General features: G+C 42.3%; 2 non-coding genes across 2 annotated transcripts; one reads left to right on the top strand and one right to left on the bottom strand.

Moving 5' to 3' along the window:
* Positions 1 to 9,160: 9,160 nt before the first annotated feature.
* On the bottom strand, positions 9,161 to 9,231 carry trnag-ccc (transfer RNA glycine (anticodon CCC)). Its single transcript has one exon. It is a non-coding gene; the product is annotated as a tRNA-Gly (tRNA).
* Positions 9,232 to 12,560: 3,329 nt separating this feature from the next.
* On the top strand, positions 12,561 to 12,632 carry trnap-agg (transfer RNA proline (anticodon AGG)). The gene has a single exon. It is a non-coding gene; the product is annotated as a tRNA-Pro (tRNA).
* Positions 12,633 to 23,420: the final 10,788 nt, after the last annotated feature.

Consider the following 23,420-nt stretch of genomic DNA (forward strand, 5'->3'; position numbering starts at 1 on the left):
CCGTGTAGATATAAAGGGTGTAAAATCCTGCTCGGATATCCGCGGGGTATGGAGCTATTATATCCTTAAATTCATCCTCCTTGTTGGTGTAAAACCCTAAAATCTGGCTTAGGTTACCGCTGGTTTTAATTCTTATCGTAGATGCGGACTCCATTTAAACTTTATTTTTAATCAAACTGTAATGTATTCTGACACGTTGTTTCCCTCCAGAGATCTGTTTGTTCATCTCTTCTAATAATTTTTCAATATTTTCATAATAACCGTCTTGTAATATGAAAAACCACAGTTTTTGAATTCCGACGTCCAAAATTGAAAAGACCGAGTCTTCATCGCGTACTACAGCCCAAGTTTGGGGGTACTGTATTTCGGACAACCCCACCTCCCAGGGCCCCCACAGTTCTATAGGTTTTACAAATTTGACCGTAAAACTAGAAATGGTGTTGTTAGGATAAATGTCGAGGGACGCGTTACTAGGCAGCATCACATAGAATCCTCCCTCTTCCATCTTCATGACCCATAATGAAAGATCCTCCATGAGCTTTCACTTGTATACTGGCCGTATATATCCCACACCGCACTAGCCAAAACCCAGCTATTGAACTTTTCAGGCCACCCCGCCCATTTTACCAACACATATTTTTTCCTGTTTTCAGTTTTTTTCCCTAAAATCTTTTCTACTCTGAATACGTTATCATTCCCCACTACAATATTTTGTAACTCCTCCTCATAAAAAGTACCTTCTATAGACTCCCCGTCGTAGTCTTTCAACCTGTACACCGGCGGGGTTCGAGCCACACGTTCGGTAATGGTGAAATATTCATCCGAAAAAGTTTGCTCATAACCTTTTACAAAGGGTCTCTGTAGCTTTGAAACTCTTACAACATCTCCTACTTTGAACTTGTAAACCTGTTTCTTTGAGGCTTTAAACGGACCATAGACATTTTTAAAGACCTTAAAAGAATTACTGTTATCCACCTCTACAGGTTTTATTTTAATATTTCTATGATAACTGTCGTTGTAAGCATTTACAAACTCTTGAACTCTATCGAGATACGTTTGAGTATTGTTAGCTGTGAAGTATCTCCACATTTTTGTCTTTATAGTTCTGTTAAATCTCTCCACAATCGAGGCCTTAAGCTCGTTTCCTGTGGTGAAATGATGTATTTTGTGTCTTTTCAAAAGATTCTGGAATTCTCTATTGAGAAACTCTTTACCTTTATCAGACTGTAGTTTTTTAGGACAGCACTCCCTGCAAGAGTATATCTTTCAAGGCCTGCGTAACAACAACGCCGGTTTTATTCCTCAACACTTGCACCCACGCATATTTTGATAATATATCTATACACGTCAACTTGAATGTGTACCCTTTATTATGTTTTGATAAATTTGACATATCCACTAGATCCACCTGCCATTGTGAATCTATGTCTGAAACATACACACGATTTCTTTTAAAGTTAATTCTAGCCGGTTTATGTAGGGTGTAAGCATCTTGCGCAGACAACCACTCGGCCACACTTATCTTATCTGCCTTAATAGCCTTAACAGCCCTCTCCGGAATCCCTTCCGACCCCCCAAACTCCCTACTTTGGCGGGGTTGTAGTACAAATCCTTCATCCTAGGAGCTTGTTGAGACATTCTGTAAAAGCACACAAAAGTATTTGAAAATGGCTCTTTTATTCTTTTTCAGAGTACAACCCCATTTTTAAGCAATTGGGAAAAGTATAAGACATACAGCAATTTTCCCCATTATTTAAACAAGAGGAGAGGCATTCTTTTGAGTTGTTTGCGGTTTGCGGTCCTGCTAGAATATGCTCTCCGTTAGCGAGTTAACATTGTCATATCTTACTGGAAACGTTGCCGTGGCAAGGGGGACTGAAATTTGTCATTATTGCAGAAATAACATAAATAACATTCTCGCGCATAACTATTTCTGTGAAAGTCTAGACACTTGAACTCACGGCCATCCCCTCACCTCTATTTTGGAAATGTCAAACCACAATCTCCCTATATTTATATTATATTTTGAGGAACAGCTCAGAGCTGACAACATTAACAATATACGTGCTGCTCTTCAGACAAACCAGAAATATGATAGAGTCCCACGTCATCTACTGCTAGGCAAACCGTGCAGATATGTCAACCGAAACTGTCGAGTGTGTTAGGGGTTATAATATTGGACACATTCCATGTCTGCCTAGCAACTCAATCTGTAATATGTCCTGCCCCGAAACGCACTTCTGACATGTATAAAACTGTGTGCTGTGGCAGAAATAAACTGAAGACAAACGATCTGGCATTGTGTCGGTGACTTTTTTCTTCCCGAGCTCGTCTCCTGCGGAGGATCCACCATCCTGCACTGATGGCGCTGGGTTATCCTAGTCCAGGGGTTATCCTAGTCTAGGGAACCTGAAGGGTTTACTTCTGGTGAAGTGGCTGTACCTTAACAATTTGGGGGCTCGTCCGGGATACATTTGGTGAGTATTCTCTTTTCACCTTTGTGCTGTACCCTAAGAACTGCTCGCTACTTGTATCCAAAACATGATGGACTAGAGGGCTGTTCCAGTTAGGCAGTAGACTCTAAATGCCCTAGTGCTGTAACTAAGAGCTGCTGACTAACTGATGTATATTGGACTAGAGGGCTGTTACAATTAGGTAATAGATGAGTAAGTAGACTCTGTGCTTTAGTGCTGTAACTGAGAGCCACTGAATACATGGACTAGAGGGCTCTTCGGAGCATGGAGTACCAACATATGGTAGTGTAATATTGCGCTGTGCTGATGTGTGGCATCTGAAGCAGGAAATCTATGTGTTTGTAAGTATGTCACTCTTCTTGTTTATCTTTATGTGTCGAGACTGTTATGATTGGAAGTGAATAAGCAGTACCTGAGTATCGGTGGGAATGATTAATGGTAGTACGAGATAGGATTTTTGCACGTGTAATAAAGACAAAAGCCTGACTTATGGCTAAAGAAAATAAGATGGGGTACCAACACACCCCTATGTAACTGGTGATACTGTTTTGTTCAAATCTTTGAATCCTAGGAATTCCACATTCCCTACCACCCACAGTCTTCTGGGGTGGTGGAACGAGTGAATCAAACTGTTAAAAAGAAAATTGACTAAAGCAATATCTGGAACTCAAATTTAGGACTGGGATGTGATGTTGCCACTGGTGTTGGCTGGAATACGCCTGACTCCCAGTAAGACTACTGGGATATTGGCCTATGAGACTGTGTTTGGGATTCCCTTTCCCACACCTTGGGTTAGGATGCAGGGGAGACCACCTACGCTCTCCTTTGATTTATCAGTGCTCCGGGCAGAATATGCACTTTTGCTGGCAGAAAAGCTGGCCCAGATCCACAATGAATGACTCTCTTCCTAAAAATGATGGGGTGCTGGAGTTGAATATGAATGTGAATAAGAAATGAGAAACTAAAGCTAGCTAACTTATCCATTCATTAGAAAAAAGAAAACTGCAAAATACAATCTGGTCTAAGTCAAATGTCCCAAAGACAAATTGAAAAAAATATATAATAATAATGGTCTCTGTTGGAGTACCAGGATTGGTGGAATCAAGGAAACATAAGATAAAACTGACAAAGTTTCCATAAGTCTTTGTCAGAATAATACGAATTTTGAGATGACCTTGATCACAATGGATCAAGTAAAACTGAGGTAGTGAAATAATCAAGTGGGATTATTTGACATTTAATCTAAATAATAAGAAACTTCATGAATAAATAAATACCATCATAAATAAGTTGTAAGGGCTGTTTGAGACACTGCAGGGTCAATACCACATGCCACAGATTGGATATCTGAATTATCTTATATTTATATTTATAATTTAAAAATGTAACAACAGATTTATACCGAATTATGAGGCTCTGACCACAAGGATGTTTGACTCTATAAAGAGTGCCTCAGGCATCAGAAATAAGAATGAAAGAATATGATTGTATTATAAGAAAAATGTAATACAAAATGTACAATGAATAAACAAAATGTCAATAATAGTAATAAATAAATAGTCATGGTGTCCTCACAAGAAGAACCAGAATTTGTTTGTTAAACATCATGTTATGGACAAGCTCTGTAATGTCAAATTAAAGGAAACGAAAGGCTAGAAGGGAGCCTGGTGCAGCCCCGACAGCTTGTGAAAGCAGGATAATGTAAACATAATGTAAAAAAAAATGTTTAGTTATTATTATAGCATATAATACCTGATATACAAGTTAAAGTAGAATATGGGTTTAGGATGCGGGTAAAAGGGTAAGAAGTACCACAGAAGTATAAGATTACACATTTAGTGAGCTCAAGTAATATAAAATATTTTTAAAGGAGACAAGTAAGAATGGAAAGGAAGTGAGACAATTATAGATTAGATTAGGTTTTAGAAAACTAGAAACCAAAGTAAGGCAAACCGTGCAGATATGTCAACCGAAACTGTCGAGTGTGTTAGGGGTTATAATATTGGACACATTCCATGTCTGCCTAGCAACTAAATCTGTAATATGTCCTGCTCCGAAACGGACTTCTGACATGTATAAAACTGTGTGCTGTTTCAGAAATAAACCGAGCTCGTCTCCTGCGGAGGATCCACCATCCTGCACTGACGGTGCTGGGTTATCCTAGTCCAGGGAACCTGAAGGGCTTACTTCTGGTGAAGTGGTTGTACCTTAACCGTTTCCCAGTCTGCCTCAAGCAGGTACGCCCTTGCCATGGAGGACTTGTAACGTCGCTCCTTCGGTTGGCTTGTTGGCGTAGTGGTATGTTGTCGTTTGTTGATCTCTCCCTCAGAGGGAGGTAGAACAGCTATGTGCGGTGCCAGAGCTGCTCATAGCATGTTCTCCGGTGTCCCGCTCTGTTTTGGTTTTCGGTGCCTCGCTGCGCGCCGCTCTCGGCCAGGGTATTCTCAACTCTTGAGAGATCCAGATGATTTTCAACTCCTGAGAAATCCAGACTGGCTCCCCATGGCTCGTTGGTCTAGGGGTATGATTCTCGCTTAGGGTGCGAGAGGTCCCGGGGTCAACTCCCGGACGAGCCCGTCTTGGCTGCCCTTTCTCTGTTTTGCGGTCCCTGGACAGGTTGCTCTCTGTGGAAGTGTGGGTCCTCTTCGTAAATGCAGGGCTTTTGACCTCAGATGCTGTTTGCCAGTGTTTTCTTCTCTTTGAAACAAATGCGTATTATACAAGGTTTTTGTTGTTATTGTTGTTGTTGTTGTTGTTGAGGAGGAGGAGCACATGTAGTGTATTGTGGAGAAGAGGGAAGAAATGTGGTTTTCCGGCTTGTTATGGAGACCTTTGCTGAACGTGTACACCTGAGCAGCACCGAAGGAGAGGCATTCTTTTGAGTTTTTTGCGGTCCTGCTGGACCATGCTCTCCGTGCTGTCTCACTGGGGGAGCGGTTATCGTTCTAGATAGACACGTCAGCACCACAGTCCATGGTATTTGCCAAAGAGCGTAGGTTTCCAGGTCTGCCTCAAGCAGGTATGCCCTTGCCAAGGAGAAGTTGTGAAGCTGCTCCTTCAGTTGGCTCTTTGCCGTAGGGGTATGATTGTCACTTGTTGTTCTCTCCCTCAGAGGGAGGTAGAACAGCTATGTGCGGTGCCAGAGCTGCTGATAGCATGTTCTCCGGTGTCCCGCTCCGTTTTCGGTGCCTCGCTGCGCGGCGCTCTAGGCCAGGGTATTCTCAACTCTTTTGAGTTGTTTGCAGTCCTGCTGGACCATGCTCTCCCTGCTGTCTCACTCGGGGAGGGGTTACCGTTCTGGAAAGACACGTCAGCGTCACAGTCCATGGTATTAGTCAAAGAGCGTAGGTTTCCCGGTCTGCCTCAAGCAGGTACGCCCTTGCCAAGGAGAGGTTGTGAAGCCTCTCCTTCTGTTTTCTCGTTGGCGTAGGGATATGATTGTCGCTTGTTGTTCTCTCCCTGAGAGGTAGGTAGAACAGCTATGTGCGTTGCCAGAGCTGCTGATAGCATTTTCTCCGATGTCCCGCTCCGTTTTGGTTTTCGGTGGCTTTCTGCGCTCCGCTCTCGGCCAGAATATTCTCAACTCTTGAGAGATCCAGTTGATTTTCAACTCCCGAGAGGTCCAAACAGGCTCCCCGTGGATTGTTGGTTTAGGGTTATGATTCTCGCTTTGGGTGCGAGAGATCCCGGGTTCAACTCCCAGACAAGCATGTCTGGCCTGCCCCTTCTCAGTTCTGCGGTCCCTGGAAAGGTCGCTCTCTGTGGAAGCCTGGGTCCTCTGCGTAAATGTAGGGCTTTTTACCTCAGATGCTTTTTGCCAGTGTTTTCATTTCTTTGAAACAAATGCGTATTATACAAGGTTTTTGTGGTTGTTGTTGTTGTTGTTGTTTTTGAGGAGGAGGAGCACATGTAGTGTATTGTGGAGGAGAGGGAAGAAATGTGGTTTTCCGGCTTGTTATGGAGACCTTTGCTGAACGTGTACACCTGAGCTGCACCGAAGGAGAGGCATTCTTCTGAGTTGTTTGCGGTCCTGCTGGACCATGCTCTCCGTGTTGTCTCACTGGGGGAGCGGTTACCATTCTGGATAGACACGTCAGCACCACAGTCCATGGTGTTTGTCAAAGAGCGAAGTTTTCCCAGACTGCCTCAAGCAGGTACGCCCTAAGTGTGGTGCCAGAGCTGCTGATAGCATGTTCTCCGGTGTCCCGCTCTGTTTTGGTTTTCGGTGCCTCGCTGCGTGCCGCTCTCAGCCAGGGTATTCTCAACTCTTTTGAGTTGTTTGCGATCCTGCCGGACCATGCTCTCCCTGCTGTCTCACACGGGGAGGAGTTACTGCTCTGGAAAGACACGTCAGCGCCACAGTCCATGGTATTAGTCAAAAAGCGTAGGTTTCCCAGTCTGCCTCAAGCAGGTACGCCCTTGCCAAGGAGAGGTTGTGAAGCCGCTCCTTCAGTTGGCTTGTTGTTCTCTCCCTCAGAGGGAGGTAGAACAGATATGTGCGGTGCCAGAGCTGCTGATAGCATGTTCTCCGGTGTCCCGCTCTGTTTTTGGTGCCATCGCTGCGAGTCCAATCCTGCTGCTTCTTGAATTCCTCAGCAAACACAGATGAAACGTTCAAACAATCTTTTCATTTTCATTAGATTCACTTTGCATTTTACAAAAGAGGCAAAATGTGAAAGTAACTGAACCAGCTTCATCCGGACATTGGGTCATGCGTGGGTTTAAAGTTACGACATGAAAATCAATGAAACGGACTTCCCAGTGCTTTGAGAGTGTAGAAATGACAGTTTGAGTATTTTTTTTGGCAAGAGATACAAGGTTTGGGAGCAGCCTCTCGCCGGTGGGGATGTAGTTCAGTGGTAGAGTGCATGTATGAGGTACCCGCGTTCAATCCTTGGCATCTCCAGGCCGTCTTTTAAGTTAGGAAGTAGTGAAGAAATCGGTAGCCTGGGATTAATCACTCGTTCTCGTTTAGGGCTTATACGCACTCTGTGCTGTTATTCTCAGAGACATGTGTATGCATGCAAAGTGAAAAGTGAAAGAAACGACGAGATGGCAAGCACCCACAGCTGGTCCAATTGGAGTGCCCTCGAAAGGCTAGAGCGTTTTGTTTACGGCACCGTGAACCTCTCGAGCTTCATATTGACGCACATACGATACCTATGAGGTACACGGACTAACAGCGAACTATAGGCTCTGCTTTGCTGAGTGTTGCTTCGTGGATAGAGCGACTATCTCGTTAGTAGTAGTAGGGGTTAATGAAAGCATTCCAATTGGAGTGCCCTCGAAAGGCAAGAGCGTTTTGTTTACGGCACCGTGAACCTCTCGAGTTTCATGTTGACGCACATACGATCTAAAACCTAAAACCCACTTCTTGTCCACGTCTGTAGGTGCAGTCATAGACAGACAGTTGTCAAAGCTAGGGAATTATTGGGCACTGATGCCAGGTGTGATACCTATGAGGTACACGGACTAACAGCGAGCTATAGGCTTTGCTATGCTGAGTGTTGCTTCGTGGATAGAGCGACTATCTTGCTAGGAGTAGTAATCAAAGCATTCCACTGCCTAACCCAACAGAACACACACAAACTTTGGACATCAACATAATTTGAACACCACTGTTTCACGGGCCATTCTTTTGGCATTAGACCTCGTGGCGCAACGGTAGTGCATCTGACTCCAGATCAGAAGGGTGCGTGTTCGCCCAACACTAGAGTTGCAATAAAAAGTCCACAAGCGGCAACGTGAATTCACAAAGCACCTAAATGTCACTGATTTTGCCAGACGCACACTTCTCATTAGGAACAAGGGGATCTACGTAGCCATGCACTTTGAACTATTGCTGCCACCTGTGCGCAGCGAATGTGCAACTAAAGGTTTTGCATTGGCCGGGAATCGAAGCCAGGTCAACTGCTGGGAAGGCAGCTATGCTTGCCACTATACCACCAACGCTGCCGTTGATCTGCCAACCAAAGTCAAATTCCACATAAATGTGATGCCTGCATTCCGTGCCAGAATGACATCATATTTCCATTTGGCAAAGCATAGATGTTTGCGAAAGCAACCGTTGGATTCACTATCCTGTTCATGACTGCGGAGGGAGCTTCTCCATGCAACATAGCAGCTTTTGCATTTCACAATACCATTACCTTTCCTGGCGTAGCATTACATGGAATTGAACACCAGGCAGAAAAGCTAACTGCTCTAGGTGAGGCTTGAACTCACAACCTCAGCATGACACGGGCTGCGTACTGCTCTATAAGTACCGTGCGCTAACCCATTGCCCAACTAGAGCCAGAAAATTTGTGCAAGAAAGGATGTATAGCCGCATCCCACTGAGTCAGAAGAAAGCCCAGGGAAGTTGGTAGATTGACATGCGTCTATGTTTACCATTTCGAATGCCAGTGTTCCTAGTGTTACACATTAGCCCAATTTGTGAAGGAAAGATATGTGGACAAGATTGACTTTCCTGAGAAACTGTGTGCTAGAAAATGGATGAAAGTTAATGGGATGAACAGTCACAGAAATTCACAAGTCAGCTCCTCACCTTGACACGAAGCCATACATACTCTGTTCAAAATGCAGGCCATCTTTCCATACTCAATTTATGAGTAAGGTAAGGATCTAACCACCCAATTCAAGTACCAGTGTGGGGAAAAAAGTGAGGGGAAACGCAGCATGTCAGGTGCACCAGCCGGGAATCGAACCCGAGTCACAAGAATGGGAATCTTGTATGATACCACTACACCACTGGCACTGCTGCAAAGTAGCGCTTTTCAGGTTTTCCACTGGAGTGACAGTGATTCCAAAACCTGTATCCATCGCTGCGAGTCCAATCTTGCTGCTTCTTGAATTCCTCAGCAACACAGTTGAAACGTTCAAACAATCTTTTCATTTTCATTCGATTCACTTTGCATTTTACAAAAGAAGCAAAACGTGGAAGTAACTGAACCAGCTTCATCCGGACATTGGGTCATGCGTGGGTTTAAAGTTACGACATGAAAATCAATTAAACGGACTTCCCTGTGCTTTGAGAGTGTAGAAATGACAGTTTGAGCCCCAGGGCGCGAAGCTGTGTGGTGTCGTGGCTGGCAACAGCAGTCTTCTTGGGGTTGTTTCCCTCTCTCCCTCAGAGGGAGGTAGAACAGCTATGTGCGGTGCCAGAGCTGCTGATAGCATGTTCTCTGGTGTCCCGCTCCGTTTTGGTTTTCGGTGCCTCGCTGCGCGCCGCTCTCGGCCAGGGTATTCTCAACTCTTTTGAGTTGATTGCGGTCCTGCCGGACCATGCTCTCCCTGCTGTCTCACTCGGGGAGGGGTTACCGTTGTAGCGTTATGTTGGGTGTATTTTGATAAGAGCATTTGGGCTCTGAGCTTAAGCACTGATCTAAAGAAGACCTCTCCCCCCCAAAGTTATCAGATTTCCTTAACTCATCGGCTTGGAACTGGTTTACATCAAAGTGACAGTTTTGGGGAGGATGGCACCGAGATTAGGCCAAATAGTTTGGAATCCTGCTATGAGATGTCTGGAAAATGGGGCCTGTAGGTAATAAAAAACTCTTTGAAGTGGACGAGAGCCAAAATCCCGACATAGAGCTACGAACCCGAGCCAACCGGCATTTCCAAAAGATGTCATGGATTGACATCAGTCATAAATCAAACCCCCCTCCAATAGGACATTGGGGGCTGAATCCAATCTCAAAAATTCAAGAACCAATTACCTATTGATCTGACAGACTATAATGAACAGCGCACGTCCTCTCTCTCTCTCTCTCACCTGAACCAGAAACTCTCTCTCTCTCTCACCTGAACCAGAAACTCGCTGCCACAGCTCAACCTGTAGCTCTGTTACCCGAACCGAAACCAGAAACCAACCAAGTCTTTGCCGGCAACAGAAGAGTTAAACTGGGAGAAGGAGATTGAGCCGTACGAAGAGTTCTTTTAAAGGACTTTATTAAATAAAGAAATTTACAGACTGCGCATGCCCGCCTGTGCCCACCTGATCAGTGGAGTTTTACAGCTGGACAATTGACTAAGTTGACTGTATACGAAAGTGTCAGTCATTTAAATAGCTATTGAGTCTTAGGAAACTTGACCCTTGGAACAAACAGGGACCTGCTTTCCTCAAAGACTTTGTCTTCAAGTAACTACGGTGGAAACCCTGCTTACAAAGAAGATTTTGTGCACAACCTTGGAGCCTTCAAACCAGTGGAAAATCTGTTTGGAAAAGACTCTACATTCGCGAAACCCCAACTTCCAGGTGCATCGACTGAGTGGAAGTTCTTGGACAAAGCCGAACCGGACTGCCTTTGTTCCAACCACACGGAACTCGTGCCGTGTGCTGTTATCTGAGCCCGAAGCCAGAGAGGCCTCTCTGCGACGAAGTTCAGATAAGTTTAACAGTTTGGAGTTTGTGATTCATGACATTTGAGAAATCAATTAGAAATGTTAATCTGTGATTCATAACTCTAGAATGTGTAATATCATTTAGTTTTCTTAAATATAAATGTGTGTTGCATTAAACTGTTTTGTTGATAATTTTAGAAATAAAATCTGTCAACGCCGAGAAATATCTTCTCATTCCTGTTTAACTGTTTAGTCTGAAATTGACACAAGTTAATAGACATTAGATTATGGGTGACCCTGCCTATCCCTAATCATTGAATAATAATCAGTTAAGGGAAATTGTGGTAACAAGTAATGATAGGATCTTTCTCGGCACCTAAACGTAAATGAGACTGATATAAATATATATAACGAGAAGTTACCTGACATAAATACTGACCTGCGTAGTTATTTAATGTCTGACTAACAATACTAATGAGAGACTCACCTTCGTCTTACTAACCGGTATTGTAGTCAATGTGTTTATAACCTTTTTTGTTGAACGATTTGTGTGATATCATATGCGATCCCATGGTCTTTGATTTGGTCACGGAAGTGATTTGTCTCTGATTTGTTGATCTAGAGTTGAATTTTAATTAATTTTTCCCTTTTGTATAATTAGTGTAGTGCTACATTTATTCTTTGTTTTTGAATAAATTTGACAATTTATATCTTTGGAATTGGTGTCTGCGTCCAATTATTACAGAAATTGAGTTCTACAAGATTCCAGGATTCGTGATCAGGTGATACTATAAATTCACTTCTTTAATTGAATTTTATAAGTGTACCTTACGCTACATAATTGGTGCCCCGTGTGAGGAATCTTAGATTGAAAAGAACTAGTTTCTGTAATAGTTATTGGATAGCTTTGTCCAGAAATCCAGATTCCAAAGTTTTAAAACAAGAAAACTTTTGTAGGCATGATACACTGTTTGTACTCTAGAGGGCACTCTAGAACTGCCCACGTGGTAGGGAGTCGCACACCATCTCCATATCTAAGCCCTGGGTTGGGCTATGTGCAGTGCCAGAGCTGCTGATAGCATGTTCTCCGGTGTCCCGCTCCGTTTTGGTTTTCGGTGGCTTTCTGCGCGCCGCTCTCGGCCAGGGTATTCTCAACTCTTGAGAGATCCAGATGATTTTCAACTCCTGAGAGGTCTGGACAGGCTCCCTGTGGCTCGTTGGTTTAGGGGTCGCTTTGGGTGTGAGATGTCCTGGGTTCAACTCCCGGAAGAGCCCGTCTTTCCTGCCCCTTCTCTGTTCTGTGGTCTCCGGACAGGAAACTGTGGAAGCCTGGGTGTTCTGTGTAATTACAGGGCTTTTGACCTCAGATGCTGTTTGCCAGTGTTTTCGTCTCTTTGAAACAAATGTGTATTATACAAGGTTTTTGTTGTGTTTCTTGAGGAGGAGGAGCACATGTAGTGTATTTTGGAGGAGAGGGAAGAAATGTGGTTTTCCGGCTTGCTATGGAGACCTTTGCTGAACGTCTACACCTGAGCTGCACCGAAGGAGAGGCATTCTTTTGAGTTGTTTGCGGTCCTGCTGGACCATGCTCTCCGTGCTGTCTCACTGGGGGAGCGGTTACCGTTCTGGATAGACACGTCAGCACCAAAGTCCATGGTATTTGTCAAAGAGCGTTGGTTTCCCAGTCTGCCTCAAGCAGGTACGCCCTTGCCAGGGAGGACTTGTAACGTCAATCTTTCAGTTGGCTCGTTGGTCTAGGGGTATGATTCTCGCTTAGGGTGCGAGAGGTCCCGGGTTCAACTCCCGGACGAGCCCCAGGGTGCGAAGCTGTGTGGTGTCGTGGCTGGTAACAGGAGTCTAATTGGGGTTGTATCCCTCTCTCCCTCATAGTGAAGTAGAAGAGCTATGTGTGGGAATATACGGTATTTTTGTGTGTGTGTGTGTGTTTACATATATACCGAGGGCAGGCTGGAACGCTTATCTCAAGGGCTCAGATTCTGATGAGAACAAGCTGTTATCTAGCCGCTTGTATTTAAAAAAAAAAAAAAAAAAAGTTTAACTTAGCACAATAATGTGATAAAGAATCCTATCCGAAACGATGTTGGAAACCTGTAACTATAAGGCTATCAAAATATAAGTTATTCTTAACCATTAGGCTGTATGAAGATATAAAAACATGATAACAATTAAATTAACGAATGATGGTTACCACAAAACATTTAGGAATCTGGAGGTACATACAGCCGCTATGTGTTAAAGTTTGCGGGGATTGCGGTGGTCATCAGCGCATTCACGCACACAGCGCGGTGTTTAAATGCGGGTTTGCGGCGGAGATTCAGTCCATTTGGTCAACACGCTGCCTGCACGGTCCAGAACACACAAAGAGACATCAGGATGCCCGGCCACGACCATGCGGAGTGGACACTAAACTTCTCAAACTTTGATGGTAAGTATAATTCAATTAATCAAGAAATATAATTGCGAAGTGTTTAGATATCCGTACACTAGTTCACCGTTGCACCATACAATGTGCTCGATTTCTACACGAGCGAATCAATGAACAAGGGTAAGACATATTTAATAATGTATCGACCGTTTTAATGATACGCGTTATGAACGTATGTACATTTTATTTTCATATAACCATATTTACTTTCAGATTTGTTCCCGACATTAGATGACGAGCGACCCAGCACGTCAAACGCTGAGCCGCGTAGGTTATACTTTCCATTTCATACATGTAATAAATATCTCGCCAGGATGTGTGATGTTAAATTATGGATCTATACGGGCGGATTTTTATATTATTTTGTGTTTTTATCAGAGGATCTATCTAGACAGAAAATAACGCGTTCCGAGGGTGAGTGAGACCTTTATTCCATATCTCCGAGAGATGGAGCCGTGGTTATATTGTACACAGTGTGCACAATGGCTCTATTGTTTGGCGCTGACCGGGCGTGCTGTGCTGAGGGCCTGCGCCGAGCCATCTGAGCAGAATGATGCGCACGCAGTCTGGCCCCGTGGCATGCTGGGATCTGTACTGTTTAAAGGATTGTAGTAGTCTACGTTTGAAAGTGAAAGTAACCTGGCTGCAGCGCCCAGACTAACCTAGGTTATTAACTTATGTTTATACATGTCTCCGTTTTAAGACACCGAAAGTGATGATGATGAGCTTGAATCAGGAACGCCGGATCTAAGAAGACGTCTGCATTTAAATGGTCTGTTTGCATCGTTTATACGCTTTTACAACCGAGTATTTAAAACTATTATTTATGAAACGATAATATTGTCCGGGTTCTTGTCATTTTACAATGTACTTACTTAGACCATTATTATTAATGTTTTCGTAGCGCACGCTTTTTTGAGACAATTATTAACGTTGTCTATTATTGTAATACAACATTCTAGATGTAGTTATTCTTTTAAACATTTTTATATATATTTTTATTATGAATGTTCTATAATAATCTGAGCACTATTGTATTAATAAGAGGAAGAATAGTTCATTTAAAAGCTATAGGTTTACATAAATCGAGTTATGATAATAATGTATTGTTTGTTTAAGGATGTTATTTATGTTATTATTATTATTATTGTTATGTATTATTATTATATTTATTATTATTATTATTATTTGTATTATTATTATTATTTATTTATTTATGTATTTATTTATTATTGTTATTATTATTATTTTTTGTGTTACTGTCTGTGATTAAACGTATCCGTTCTCATGTGTTTCAGGTTCATCGGAGTCTATTTCAGACAGTTCATTACTGCGGCTGATTACGCAGCAAGGTAGCCCCAGTTATTCACCAACAACACCCCGAGAAACCGCCCGGGTGTCTCCGCAAGTTAGGAGCCAGGACTCCCCGATGCATATCCAAACACCGCCTGGACCGCCTGCATCACCAGTCAACGTCGTATCGAGTGAAGAAGAAGATCTAACTACAACCTTGCGGGAGACTATCAATCTACAGGTTGAGTTGGCATCTACGGACCTGCGTGAGTTGCTACATATAGTGTTGAATAACCAAACACAGGTAATTGAGGGTCAAACAATCTTAATGAATGCCTTAGCAAGCTATATAAACAGGATCGGGGATTGAACATGTCTGAAAGTAATAAAAGGACCAATGATGCAGACATTCACGAGCAGGAGTCCAAAAGATCTAGAGAGAATGATCCTGACACGAACGATCCTGAGGCCATAGCAAATGTACCGATTACCCCCGAGCTATTAGAAATGGTGTATGAAATAAACAACCGACCGGCACCTGCTATAGACTTGTATCCCTCTGTAAATTCTGACTTGTTACAAATGGTTGATTCCTTAGAACACCTACCCCTTCCGAACGCAAACAATTTAACAAAACAACCCCAACTTATTACTAGTCCTGCTCCAACAGAAATCGTTCTTGAGTATGCATCTAACCACATTGTAAATGACAATTGTGTTGACACTTTTGAAGGTCTTCAGCATGCTTTAAACAATGTACAACAAAGGGGTTGTTGCGGAGGTCAGAACAGTGAAGCTGCAGGTGTTGACAATGGGTTTAGTCGCGAGCTTAGCGATGTTCAAAATATCAACAAAGAGGCTGGAGATGTTCGGGGGAGTAACCATAGATCAAATGCTGGTGGTGGTGGGGATTGCCATAATATCGATGCTGATAATAATGATGGGGGTGTAGAGCACGTAGACAGACCAAACTTCGGTAATTTTGAAATTGTTCACAAATTTAGCATTGCTGAATTATTCAACAGCGACAATTATGCCGAGATATTTGTTACAATGCATGATATTATACAAAATATGCTTGACCGAATTACCAAACGTGTTAGACGCCAGGATGTGGTGCAGTTGGAGCTGAGAGCGGATTCATTATTTAGCAGTGTTTTTACCATAATGAGAGGTGATGAGTTAGAAAATCCTCAACATCTATCTAAAATTGAAAACCTGCGTCAGAGTCAAGTCTTCATCCTGGCCGATGAAAGTCTGGTCTTGGTCATTAACGTTGTTCGTAACCCTGAGGGTGGTGTTCGTAGGAGATTGTCAAGTTGTCTCAAGATTGAAATAATTCATAAGAAACTCGGGCAAATATTGAATGAGGGTAAAACAAATAACAGAACATGCTTTGCATATAGTATAGTACGCCTGCTCAAACCTAATATAGTTGCAGAGCAGGTTTTGCATGATGCTTTGCAAATGCATCAGGCAGCGGGTCTATCGGAACAGGAGATGGTGACTTTCTTTTTTCCTTCACGAAATAACTACTAATTACTAATTACTACGGTATTACTACGGTATTAGAAATTTGAAGGCTTTTCTGGGTTGTTGGTACGTCTGTGATTTTTGTTACAAGGGTTTTAACGATAGGAAGAACCATCAATGCGCCGGGTACTGTAATGTGTGTTACCATCTGCAATGTCGAAAGGGTGAAGCTCCCACAGTGCGGTGTAAGGATTGTTTAAGGATCTGTCAGTTCGCTTTCAGTTTTTCCGAACACAAAATACCTAGAGGGGGTACGGGTCAAAGCATCAGCACTTGCGATAAAACAAAATTCTGTCTCCAGTGTTATAGACAGTACACCTATAAAGAGGATAAACCCCACAAGTGTGCCGCTCTGAGGTGTCATCTCTGTAACGCCGACTTAACACCCGAGACCGAACACCAATGTTTCATACAGTCTGTTAAACTGGCACCCCTACATAACAAGTATGTCTTTTATGACTTTGAGTGTAGGCAGGAAGGAGGCGTTCATATAGCGAATTATATTCACTGTATAGACATGTTGGATCGCGAGTGGGCTGCGGCTGGTGAGTCATGTGTTGAGGGTTTCCTTCAAAAATACCGCTGTCCAAAGTATCGAGATTACACATTCATAGCTCATAATGCTAGGGGGTATGACTCTTATATATTGATGAAATATTTGGTGGAAAGCGGTGTAACCCCCGACATCATAGCGCAGGGGTGTAAAATAATGTGTTTCACAGACCATGATTTCAACCATCGTTACATAGACTCGCTCAACTTCTTACCCATGAAACTGAGCGCTTTACCTAAAGCGTTGGGGTTTGAAACGCGAGAAAAGGGCTGGTTCTGCCACTTTTCTAACACGGTCAAAACACAGAATTATAGAGGCATCTACCCGGCACCCAGTTATTATGGGGTTGAATCCATGATGACTCGGGATAGGCAGGACTTCTTCAACTGGTATGACACGGTTAAGGATGGCATTTTTGATTTCAGAAAGGACATGGCCGCCTATTGTAGAAATTATGTGTTGATCCTTGAAGAATCATGTGTTAGGTTCAGGCATGAAGTCATTAAGACAGCGGGTCTTGACCCTTTACAGTGTACGTTCTGTATGAAAATGTTTCGAGCCAATTTCTTGCAGAAAAACACCATCACCATTACAATGCCGGACAATTACAGATGCCTTCAAAAGAGTTTTTCTACGGCCTCCATCCAATGGTTGGAATACATGTCTGACAATCATAACATCTTGATCAGACACGCTTTGAATTATGGCGAGGTTAGAATGGGTCCCTACTTTCTGGATGGTTTTTCAGAGGAAAATGGGGTTTGTACAGCTTATGAGTTTGCCGGTTGTATTTACCACGGTTGTCCTCGGTGCTTTGATGCAAATACTTTTAATCCTGTCACTCATCAAATCTGTGGAGATATGCATTTTGATTTCTTACAAAGAATCGAGACTCTAAAAAACACCTGTGGTTTAACTGTGAAAGTGATGTGGGAACATGAGTGGACGGCTATGAAAAAACAGGACGGTAGTGTACGAACCGAGAGGCGCTTTGTTCGAAGGGCGCAATCTGTTTACATTACGAGGCGAAGGCTGAGGAGAGAACAGATTACTATGATTTCACTAGCCTGTATCCCTTTTTCAACAAGACAAAAATTTACCTCGTAGGACACCCCACCATAATTTATCGCGACTTTCTCAATCTCCAGCAATACTTTGGCTTAATCAAGGTCACGATGTATCCACCCAGGGGGCTTTTCTTGCCAGTTTTGCCTTATAGAGCTTCGGGAAAATTGATGTTTCCGCTATGTAGAACGTGCGTTGAAACTGAAAACCAGACGGTGGAGTGTTCGCATGAGGACGATGAGAGGTCTTTGACAGGGGTGTGGTGCAGCGTGGAGCTTAATAAAGTGATTGAGAAAGGATACAGAGTCAGTAAAGTGTATGAGGTCTGGCATTTCTCTGAAAAATCTGACACGCTTTTTGTCGATTACATCATGACACACCTTAAAGGGAAGCAGGAGGCTTCCGGTTACCCTTCATGGTGTACTGATGAAACCAGTAAAGAGAGCTATATTCAGAAATATCTTGAAAAAGAGGGAATCAGGTTGGATCCGAGCAATATAACTGTAAACCCAGAAAAGAGACAGATATCAAAACTGATTCTAAATAGTCTGTGGGGTAAATTTGGAGAGCAGTCTAATAGAATAAACACTACCTTGATTAAAGATCCGCCGCAGTTTCTTCAATTTCTGTTTTCCAAAGAGCATGATGTGTCACACTTTAGCTTTGTAACTGACAGAGTAGCTCAGGTTCAGTGGCGACGACCTCAAGATTTCCCGACCAAGCCGGGGAATGTCAACGTTTTTATAGCTGTTTTTACAACAGCTTATGCTAGATTAGAATTGTATAGTTTAATGGAGCGTCTGCAGGAGCGATCTTTATATCACGACACGGACTCTGTAGTCTTGGTCAGCAGACTGGGTGATTGGATGCTGCCGCTTGGAGATTATCTGGGCGAGTTAACAAATGAGCTAGACCCCCAAGATCACATCGTAGAGTTTGTTTCTGGGGGTCCAAAGACATACGCTTATAAAACAGCTTCAGGAAAGAGCTGTATGAAGGTGAAAGGTATAACTTTGAATCACACTCACAAGAAACTGATCAATATCAAGTCTCTAACGACTTTGGTTCAAAATTACGTTGCAGGTCTAGATCAAGGAATTCAACCTCAAGAGGTGATTACTTCCGGAAATCAGATCGTCCGAAATAATAAGGTGTACATTCTCGAAAACAGGCCACTACAGAAAAGGTTTCGGGTAGTGTACAACAAAAGAGTTATTTTGCCCGACTATAATACGCTACCCTATGGATATTGACGAGGTATTCGATAACAGACTTCAACACCCCTTTTCATGTATTATATCGGGTCCTTCCAATTCTGGTAAAAGTTTTTTTCTTAAAAGGCTTTTAGAGAATTCTGAAACGGCTATAACACAAACTCTCGATAACATAGTTTGGTGTTACTCATGTTGGCAACCTCTGTACGATGAGCTAATGGTTAAAATTAAAAATCTTAAATTTGTGGAAGGTGTCCCCACATCGCTTTGTGACGATGATTTGTTACCCAGTGACAAATGCAATTTAATGGTGATAGACGATCTCATGGAAACGGCTAGTGACAATAGCGAAGTGGAGAAAGCTTTTACAAAATATACACACCATAGAAATTTGAGCATCGTCTATCTAGTAAAAAGAGTCGAACGATCAATTTAAATGCTAATTATATTATTCTTTTCAAAAATCCTAGAGATAAGATGCAGGTGAACACTTTGGCCCGGCAAATGTACCCCAGACAATCTAAATTCTTTTTGGAATCGTTCGAAGACACGACTAAAAACCCTTACGGATACTTGGTAGTGGATTTAAAAGCGCAAACTCCCGTAGACTATTGACTCAGAGCGGGTTTGCTGCCCCCAGATTGGCCTGTAGTCTACGTGCTAAAGAGAAGAAATAAAAAATAGAATGTCGGCTAGGATAAGAAGAAACCTACCGCTTTTAAAAATATTATATGAGGGTAATCCTCATCAGAGGAAAGCTGTGTTGTTGGCCGCCCCTTCTGATCTGATAGAAACTTTATGTGAAATCGCCTTAAACGTTCTACGGGGCAATATACCTTTTACAGCTTTTCAACTGGGTGAACTAAAACAGCAAAAGTCTGTTATAAAGATCCTCACTAACAAGAAGTTATCCATTAAAAAGAAGAGAAAGGCTATTAACCAGAAAGGTGGTTTTATCGGACCCCTCTTGAGCATAGCCTTGCCTTTCTTAACCAACCTTCTAGCTTCCAGAGATATCTGAGTATCGTTAAACAGGGTGCAAAAAGCCAGAGTACTCTAACTTTAATGTTGCCTTCGGAGAAAGAGCAGCTTTCTGAAAGTAGTGCAGTTATTGAAACAGAAGAAGAACACCCTGTACAGGCAGATGTGGTTTTATCAGATGCCTCAATCAACAATCCCTAACCAAACCACCCGTAACAAAATCTGCCTCTATAAGGCCGGTGAGAGTGATTGGGTTGAACCCCCCGCCAGACAGAAAAGAATGAAACCTGCATCAAAACCTAGATGGACACCTTATTAAGGGTATAAATGTGTACTTGCAGTTGGAAAGGGGAAAAGCAAAGTCTATGTATTTAACGTTAGATACTTTTATTACGTTGTATATCCATATTTTGACATGTATTACACAATTTTTACAACATGATATATTCTTATTCTGTAATGTTTTTTTTAACATTTTATAATGTAATGATTATATCGGATTATGTCAAATAAAAATGCTTTTCTACTAAAGCTTTTCTTTTCTTTAACACGCATGACATTTTTAAAAATCTTTACAAGAACAGACATTCTGTATACATGTTTAGGTGTAGCGTTATGTTGGGTGTGTTTTGATAAGAGCATTTTAGGTTTGAACTGAAGCACTGATCTAAAGAAGACCTCTCCCCCCAAAGTTATCAGATTTCCTTAACTCATCGGCATGGAACTGGTCTACATCAAAGTGACAGTTTTGGGGAGAATGGCACCGAGAATAGGCCAAATAGTTTGGAATCCTGCTATGAGATGTCTGGAAAAAGGGGCCTGTAGGTAATAAAAAACTCTTTGAAGTGGACGAGAGCCAAAATCCCGACATAGAGCTATGAACCCGGGCCAACCGGCATTTCCAAAAGATGGCATGGATTGACATCAGTCATAAATCAAGCCCCCCTCCAATAGGACACTGGGGGCTGAAACCGAAATCAAATCTCAAAATTTCAAGAACCAATCACCTATTGATCTGACAGACTATAATGAACAGCGCACGGCCACTCTCTCTCTCTCTCACCTGAACCAGAAACTCTCTCTCTCTCTCTCACCTGAACCAGAAACTCGCTGCCACAGCTCAACCTGTAGCTCTGTTGCCCGAACCGGAACCAGAAACCAAACAAGTCTTTGCCGGCAACAAAAGAGTTAAACTGGGAGAAGGAGAATGAGCCGTACGAAGAATTATTTTAAAGGACTTTATAAAATAAAGAATTTTACAGACTGCGCATGCCCGCCTGTACCCACCTGATCAGTGGAGTTTTACAGCTGGACAATTGACTAAGTCGACTGTATACGAAAGTGTCAGTCATTTAAATAGCTATTGAGTCTTAAGAAACTTGACCCTTGGAACAAACAGGGACCTGCTTTCCTCAAAGACTTTGTCTTCAAGTAACTACGGTGGAACCCTGCTTACAAAGAAGATTTTGTGCACAACCTTGGAGACTTCAAACCAGTGGAAAATCTATTTGGAAAAGACTCTACTTTCGCGAAACCCCAACTTCCAGGTGCATCGACTGAGTGGAAGTTCTTGGACAAAGCCGAACCGGACTGCCTTTGTTCCAAACCACACGGAATTCGTGCCGTGTGCTGTTATCTGAGCCCGAAGCCAGAGAGGCCTCTCTGCAACGAAGTTCAGATAAGTTTAACAGTTTGGAGTTTGTGATTCATGACATTTGAGAAATCAGTTAGAAATGTTAATCTGTGATTCACAACTCTAGAATGTGATACCATTTAGTTTTTTTAAATATAAATGTGTGTTGCATTAAACTGTTTTGTTGATAATTTTAGAAATAAAATCTGTCAACGCCGAGAAATATCTTCTCATTCCTGTTAAACTGTTTAGTCTGAAATTGACACAAGTTAATAGACATTAGATTATTGGTGGCCCTGCCTATCCTTAATCATTGAATAATAATCAGTTAAGGGAAATTGTGGTAACATGTAATGATAGGATCTTTCTCGGCACCTAAACGTTAATGAGACTGATATATATATAACGAGAAGTTACCTGACATAAATACTGACCTGCGTAGTTATTTAATGTCTGACTAACAATACTAATGAGAGACTCACCTTCGTCTTACTAACCGGTATTGTAGTCAATGTGTTTATAACCTTTTTTTTTTAACGATTTGTGTGTTATCATATGCGATCCCATGGTCTTTGATTTGGTCACGGAAGTGATTTGTCTTTGATTTGTTGATCTAGAGTTGAATTTTAATTAGTTTTTCCCTTTTGTATAATTAGTGTAGTGCTACATTTAGTTTTTGTTTTTGGAATTGGTGTCTGCGTCCAATTATTACAGAAATTGAGTTCTACAAGATTCCAGGATTCGTGATAAGGTAATACAATAAATTCACTTCTTTAATTGAAATTTATAAGTGTACCTTACGCTACATAGGTATTTACCATAGTTATTATTAGGACACAATGTTTGAACAAACCAGGACTCAGTTTTATCATTTTTTCCTAAATCAGGGCCATACAGCGTCATAACATTTGTGTAGGGGAGACCTTTAGCTCTATGATATAAGAAAAACACACAGTGTTGACCGCAGGTTGTAGTCTGTAGACTTTGCACTTGGCGACAGTTATAAACCGGTTCTTTACAATTGTTTATTAAAGTTGTTGATCGTAGCTGGAAAATGAATAAAATCTGGAGGGTTTCCGTTAATCAAAAAAGAATCAAAAAAGTCGCCGCGATGATCTTCCGTCAGATAAATAGCCAGCCAGTGCTCTCCAGGCATGGTTTCAGGGTGAGTGTTAATTATAAACAAGGCGGGTAAGTTCTTTAGCTTCAATTCAGGTAACTGATCGCAGGCATAGACTCCGTGAAACAGCTTCTTAGTGTAGGGGTTACAGTTCATGAGAGCCGTGAGCTCTCTGGTGTTCATGGTTAATAATAATCATAGAGCACATTCCTTCTCTGATTCACTTCTATAATATTGTCAAACACAGCGTACACAACCATATTTACAGTACCGGCTAGGGGTTGCTTAAAACAAATTTCCAGTCTCATGTTTCCTGTTTTCACCAGGGAGAAATGTTGCCCGCACTCTTCATCGGGGGTTAGGTTGAAGGCGTACAAAGTGTAGCCGTTGATGTATTCAGCGCGGTTTATCAGCAGAGGCTGGTCCTTCAGATGTCTCCCTGTAGCGAGAACTAGACTGTAATATTCACGGACCGCGCAACCATTTTCAAAATCGGGTTGAAAAGGTTTGGCGGGGACCTGCGTGCCATCAACATACAAAGCTATAAATTCTGCATTATAATGTTTAAAATTAAATGGATTCTTTGTATATGACCCTGTAAATGCGTCATTATCCACCAGCCCTATAATGACATGTTTTGGGAGCTTTCCGAGGAAGAGGTTTTCCTGATTCATAACGCGAGTTCCTGCCGCGATGCTTGCTGTAGAAAATGTTGCTCTTTTTTTTAGACCCGCGTTGGTGCCACCTGGATCCTTGACATCCATG

Source organism: Amia ocellicauda, chromosome 16 (genome assembly GCF_036373705.1).
Source record: "Amia ocellicauda isolate fAmiCal2 chromosome 16, fAmiCal2.hap1, whole genome shotgun sequence".
Lineage (NCBI taxonomy): Eukaryota > Metazoa > Chordata > Actinopteri > Amiiformes > Amiidae > Amia > Amia ocellicauda.